The following is a 6,000-nucleotide window of genomic DNA, read 5'->3' on the forward strand; positions in this document are numbered from 1 at the left end:
GTGGGACCCCTTGCCAGGCTAAAATCACAAGAAGTACCCTTTGAGAATATGCCACTTTATTTCTTCAAGCTTTAATCTATATGCCCTGATCTCCTGAGTTCAACAATTCCCTCAAATAATATTGGGTCAGTGTAACTGGATGCTGGCCCCAGCTATGGGTCTGTCAGTGTCGTAGACAGGCCCTCGGGAACCAACAGCCAGTCTGGACACAGTTCTTAGTGGGTTCGGGTGTTTCATGGATACACAGAGCCTAGAACCAAGACAAGGCTAGAAGCAGAAACAGTGCCCTGCAAAGTGAGCCACAACTTGACTGCCACAAGCTAGCTCAGCTGCAAGCTCTCTTTTATAACTAGCCTCCCATTCACTAGTGCAGTGGTGGTGAACCTATGGCACAGGTGTCAGAGGTGGCACTCAGAGCCCTCTCTCTGGGCACACGCAAACAGAGTCCCCCCCCCACACACACATCTAGGCTGGCCTGGGCCGCTGGGCTCGATTATTAGCATTAAACCTAAGACCTAGTTTTGGGGAAGCAGTGTAGGTAACCCTGTTAAGCGCTGTTAAACCCCACTGATTTTCATGCGAAGAACTAAAGTGCAATCCCTTACCTGGGAGTAAGCTCAATTGCTGGCAAGGGGGCTTGCTTCTGAGTAAACCCTCCTAGGGTCGTGATTCACCCGATGGAAAAGTTGCACGGTTGCTTCAAAGCAAAGCCACCGACTACCACCAAGCTTGCTCCTGAGTAACGGACACCTCGGAGCCAACCGGTTTTTCTAAACTAAAACCTCAGTATTCAGGTTAAATTGCCATGTTGGCACTTCGTGATTAATAAGTGGGTTCTGGGTTGCAATTTGGGCACTCGGGTCTCGAAAAGGTTCGCCATCACTGCACTAGTGCAATAACCTCTTGCAACTGAGTTACTTTAGCCCGGCTCCTGCAAAGTCTTTGCATCTAATCAAACTCTCCCCATAACTGCTAACCTGCTGCTGCGTTTCCTTTGCTGTAAACTTGCACGCAGTCTCCTCCTGCATCGCTCCTGGAACTCTGGAGATGGGGGCGGGGGGGGTGTGTGACCGGGTCCCCTCTGGCTTACTATCAAGAGGCTGAAGAGACTCAGAGCTAGACCCTAGCTGGGGAATCTCAGAGCTTGGACCTGGCTGTGGATCCCAGCCTGAGCCTCTGGACCTGGTCCTGCAGCAACTACTGACTGCTCAGGCTCGGCGATTGCCTGGGAGTCTGGAACCAAAAGGGTCCCCTCATCTCCATCTGAATCTTCCTCTCAGGGGTCCACAGAATGAGCGTTGCTGTCGATTTTGTCCTGATACAACTGATACACTTTCTCATATTCTGCTTCACTGTTCAAAATACAACAACATCAGAACTGATTTGAGAACTGTATTACCAACAGGATTTCGGCTCCTTTCTGAGAAAATAAAAATGGCTAAGCTTCTAAATAACTCTAATGTTGAAATCTCTGAAGCTGTTGCTATATTTTTACTCTGTGTACTGCAAGTTGCGCAATAATGATCTTATTGTATTTGGAATTCTTGACACACACCGGTTTTATGCCTAATAAAGGTTTTGGATTTGGATTTGGGTCCTCAGCCAGACCAGGCTGAGCCATAACAGTCAGTTGAATCTCATCCTTAGATGTTTTGATGTGCATCAAAGAGGATGCACTCTGTTACGTTTGGCTGGCTCTTTGCTGCAACTCTTTCCTTCTTCGGGGGCAGAAACAACAGGATATACATTATCCCCTTCGGGGATAGGGCGGTATAGCAAGTTTAATAAATAATAATAATAATAATAATAATAATAATAATAATAATAATAATAATAATAATAATAATAATAATAATAATAATAATAATAATAATAATAATGGGAATACTACAGCTGGACAACATCAAGCATGGACATGTGAAAAATGTGGTCAGCAGAGAATATGTCCAAAGGGTCAGAAAAATTTTGAAGAGCAAATTAAACGGCGGGAATACGATCAAGGCTATCAACACCTGGGCCATACCCGTTATCAGATACACTGCTGGAATTGTGAACTGGACGCAAGCAGAGCTGGATGATCTGGACAGAAAAACAAGAAAACTGATGACAATCCACTACTCATTACACCCGCGTAGTGATGTTGACAGACTTTACCTACCCAGAAAATCAGGAGGTAGAGGGCTTCTGCAAGTGAAACAAACGGTGGAAGAAGAGAAACATGCACTGGCAGATTATGTGAAAAACAGTGAAGAACCAACATTGATGGAAGTCAACAGCAGAAAACTGCTCAAAGTGCAAAAGACAAAGAGTGAATACCGTAAAAATACACTGCAAAGCAGAAGAGAAAACTGGCAAAAGAAGGCTCTCCATGGACAGTTCCTAGAAAAAATTGAGGACAAAATTGACAAGGAAAAAACCTGGTTGTGGCTCACAAATGGAACTTTGAAAAAGGAGACTGAGAGCTTGATTCATGCAGCCCAAGAACAAGCAATTCGAACAAACGCCATCAAAGCCAGAATTGAAAAGTCGACTACAGATCCCAAGTGCAGACTCTGCAAGGAAGCAGACGAAACAATAGATCACATACTTAGCCGCTGCAAGAAGATCACGCAGACGGACTACAAGCAGAGGCATAATACTGTTGCTCAGATGATTCACTGGAACTTGTGCCACAACTACCATCTGCCTGTGACAAAGAACTGGTGGAATCACAAACCTGAAAAGGTCACAGAAAAGGAACACGTAAAACTACTCTGGGACTTCCAAATTCAGGCTGACAAAATTTTGGAACACAATACTCCTGACCTCACGATTGTGGGAAAAAAAGAAAGTGTGGATAGTCGATGTTGCAATTCCTGGTGACAGCAGAATTGGTGAGAAGCAACTGGAAAAACTTACACGATACGAGGATTTAAGGATTGAACTACAAAGACTCTGGCACAAACCAGTAAAGGTGGTCCCAGTGGTGATTGGCACACTGGGTGCAGTGTCTAAAGACCTTGGATGGCACTTAAAAACAATTGGTGCTGACAAAATCACCATACGTCAGCTGCAAAAAACCACCCTACTCGGCTCTGCATGCATTATTCGTCGATACATCACACAGTCCTAGATGCTTGGGAAGTGTCCGACATGTGATGTAATACAAAATCCAGCATATTGATCTTGTTTGCTGTGTATAACAACAATAATAATAATCTTCAGATCCTCTGAAGATGCCAGCCACAGATGCAAGCGAAACGTCAGGAGAGAATGCTGCTAGAACACGGCCATACAGCCCGGAAACCACACAGCACCCAAGTGATTCCGTCCGTGAAAGCCTTCTACAATACAATAATAATATATTCTGAGCTAGTCAGGCTGTCTATTTTGTACATTTTTAACCCCGCTCCAGGTAGCTCAGGGCACATCCAAGGGTTATTTTCCCTGTTTAAAAAAATCTCCATGCTAGCATGAACACTCATGAGGTAACTATGAGCCAGTCACTCTTGCCTCACAGCGGTTTACTGGAGATGCTGGGGATTGAACCGGAGAGCTTCGGCATGCCAAACAGGGCATGAGCCACAGTTCCTCCCCTCTTCCACTGAGCCACAGCTCCTCCCCTCAAAGGACTGCAAGATATTAGTCGCCTCCTGTTGGCGAGGGATCAGGATCAGCAGAGAATCTAGCAAGCCACCCGAAAGAGCTTGCTGCCCTCTTTTGGGGTTGCCAATTTCCAGGTGGGGCCTGGAGATCTCCCAGAATGACAACTGGGTCTCTATGATACAACAGAGATCAGTTCTCCTGGAGAAAGGGGCTCCCACGGAGAGCTCCCCCTCCCCAAACTCTACCGCCTCCAGGCTGTATCCGGAAATCTCCAGGAATTTCCTAACCCAGAGTTCGAAGCCTTATTTTGATGCACTGAACACCTACAACAGTGGTGGAGAACCTATGGCACGGGTGCCAGAGGTGGCACTCAGAGCCCTCTTTGTGGGCACGCGCAAACAGAGTCCCCCCCCCCCCCACATCTAGGCTGGTCTGGGCCACTGGGCTCAATTATTAGCATTAAACCTAAGACCTAGTTTTGGGGAAGCAGTGTAGGTAACCCTGCTAAGCACTGTTAAACCCCACTGATTTTCACACGAAGAACTAAAGCGTGATCCTTTACCTGGGAGTAAGCTTGGTTGCTGGCAATGGGCTTGCTTCTGAGTAAACCCTCCTAGGGTCATGATTCACCCATTGGAAGAGTTGCATGGTTGCTTCAAAGCAAAGCCACCGACTACCACCAAGCTTACTCCCGAGTAGCGCACACCTCAGAGCCAACCATTTTTTTTCTAAACTAAAACCTCAGTATTCAGGTTAAATTGCCCTGTTGGCACTTTGCGATAAATAAGTGGGTTTTGGGGTTGCAATTTGGGCACTCGGTCTCGAAAAGGTTCACCATCACTGACCTACAAAGTACAGAGTACAGAATCCTGATCTGATGCACATGGAGTTTAATTCCGGTCTCTTGGCAGAGAACAGCAAGCCTGGCGTCTCGAGTATTCAACATTGTCAAGGGCTGTCAGGCAGGGGAGAGGGGGGGTTGCTTGCTTTAGGTGAGGGGCTCCGGTAGGGAGAGGCCGACCCAACCGGTTCCGCTGGTTTCACTCCCCCTCCCTTTCCCCCATAAATAATGGAAACTATTTACAGTCCTGCAAGGTTTCGCAGGCAAGCCTGAAGGGCACCTTTAGATACAGAAGATTAAAAATATGCTGCAGATCAATGAATGAAGAAGGCGGGATCGCAGGGCAGGCTTGGGGAAGAGACCTGCCACGGCTTCCTGAAAAGAAGAGGGCTCCATCTCTAAAGGGCGGTGAGCGGCAGGCCTCAGTTGGAGTCACGCTGCATCTTCGGGACTGGCTTTCCCACCGGCTCATGGGAAATTGCGTGGCTGGGCATCTTTCCACTGTCCCGGTCTCTTGCCTGGTCACCTATTATGGGCACTTTTGCACATTCAGAATAATGCATTTTCAATCTACTTTCAATGCACTTTGCAGGTGGATTTTACTGTGCAAAATAGCAAACGCCGCCTGCAAATGATTGTGAAAGTGGATTGAAAGTACATTATTCTGCACGTGCAAAAGTGCCCATATATGACGAGTGAAATAAAGTCTTCCTGTTTGCCCCACAAGTCCTGCATTCTTTCTCTCCGTCACTCTAGTCTGGAGCAACGGCTTGTGCCTGGAGATCCGTTTTTGGCTCCCCGCCCTGCCCGAGCCTTCTCAAAAGTGCAGATCCACCGTGTGGGAAACAATACCTTCCGGGGAATCCAGTTCCCAGAAGCGGGCTGGGCCGGATCGATTGGATGTGGCCCCTTTGGCTCAGAAGAAACCTGAGCTGGCAGGAGGCAGGGATTGGAGGGGGGGGGGGAAACATCATGGGGATGCTTTACATGAGTTGCAGCTGACCCCCTCCCCCTTCTCCCTAGAGCCAGCCTGTCTGTCTCTCGCAAAACCTTTGAGGGACAGCTGTCTCTGCTGAAGGAAGGTTGAAGGGTGGCAAAATTGCTTTCCCAGGCTGGGCAGAAGCAGCAGCAGAGACCTTTCGAGCCCGCCAACATGGGATTATCAGGTCCCCATGACAGCCCAGGCTGGATTAACGCATGATGCAATTTATAATTTTGTTGTTTACGTTATTTAGATCCTACCCATCCCCTCAGCAGAGACACAGAGACGCTTACATCTTCTCCTTTCCTTTCCTTTAAGCCTGCAAGAACCTGGAAAGGTAGGGTAGTCGAAGAATGTGTGACAGGCCCCAGGTTACCTGACAGACTTCCTTGGCAGAGGGAAGTGTTGAACATGGATCTCCCAGATCCTAATTCAGTGATGGCAAAACTTTTCGAGACCGAGTGCCCAAATTGCAACCCAAAACCCACTTATTTATTGCAAAGTGCCAACACGGCAATTTGACCTGAACACTGAGGTTTTAATTTAGAAAAAATGGTTGGCTCCGAAGCGTGCGTTATTCAGGAGTAAGCTT

The sequence above is a fragment of the Sphaerodactylus townsendi genome, linkage group LG05, assembly GCF_021028975.2.
Source record: "Sphaerodactylus townsendi isolate TG3544 linkage group LG05, MPM_Stown_v2.3, whole genome shotgun sequence".
NCBI classification, from domain to species: domain Eukaryota; kingdom Metazoa; phylum Chordata; class Lepidosauria; order Squamata; family Sphaerodactylidae; genus Sphaerodactylus; species Sphaerodactylus townsendi.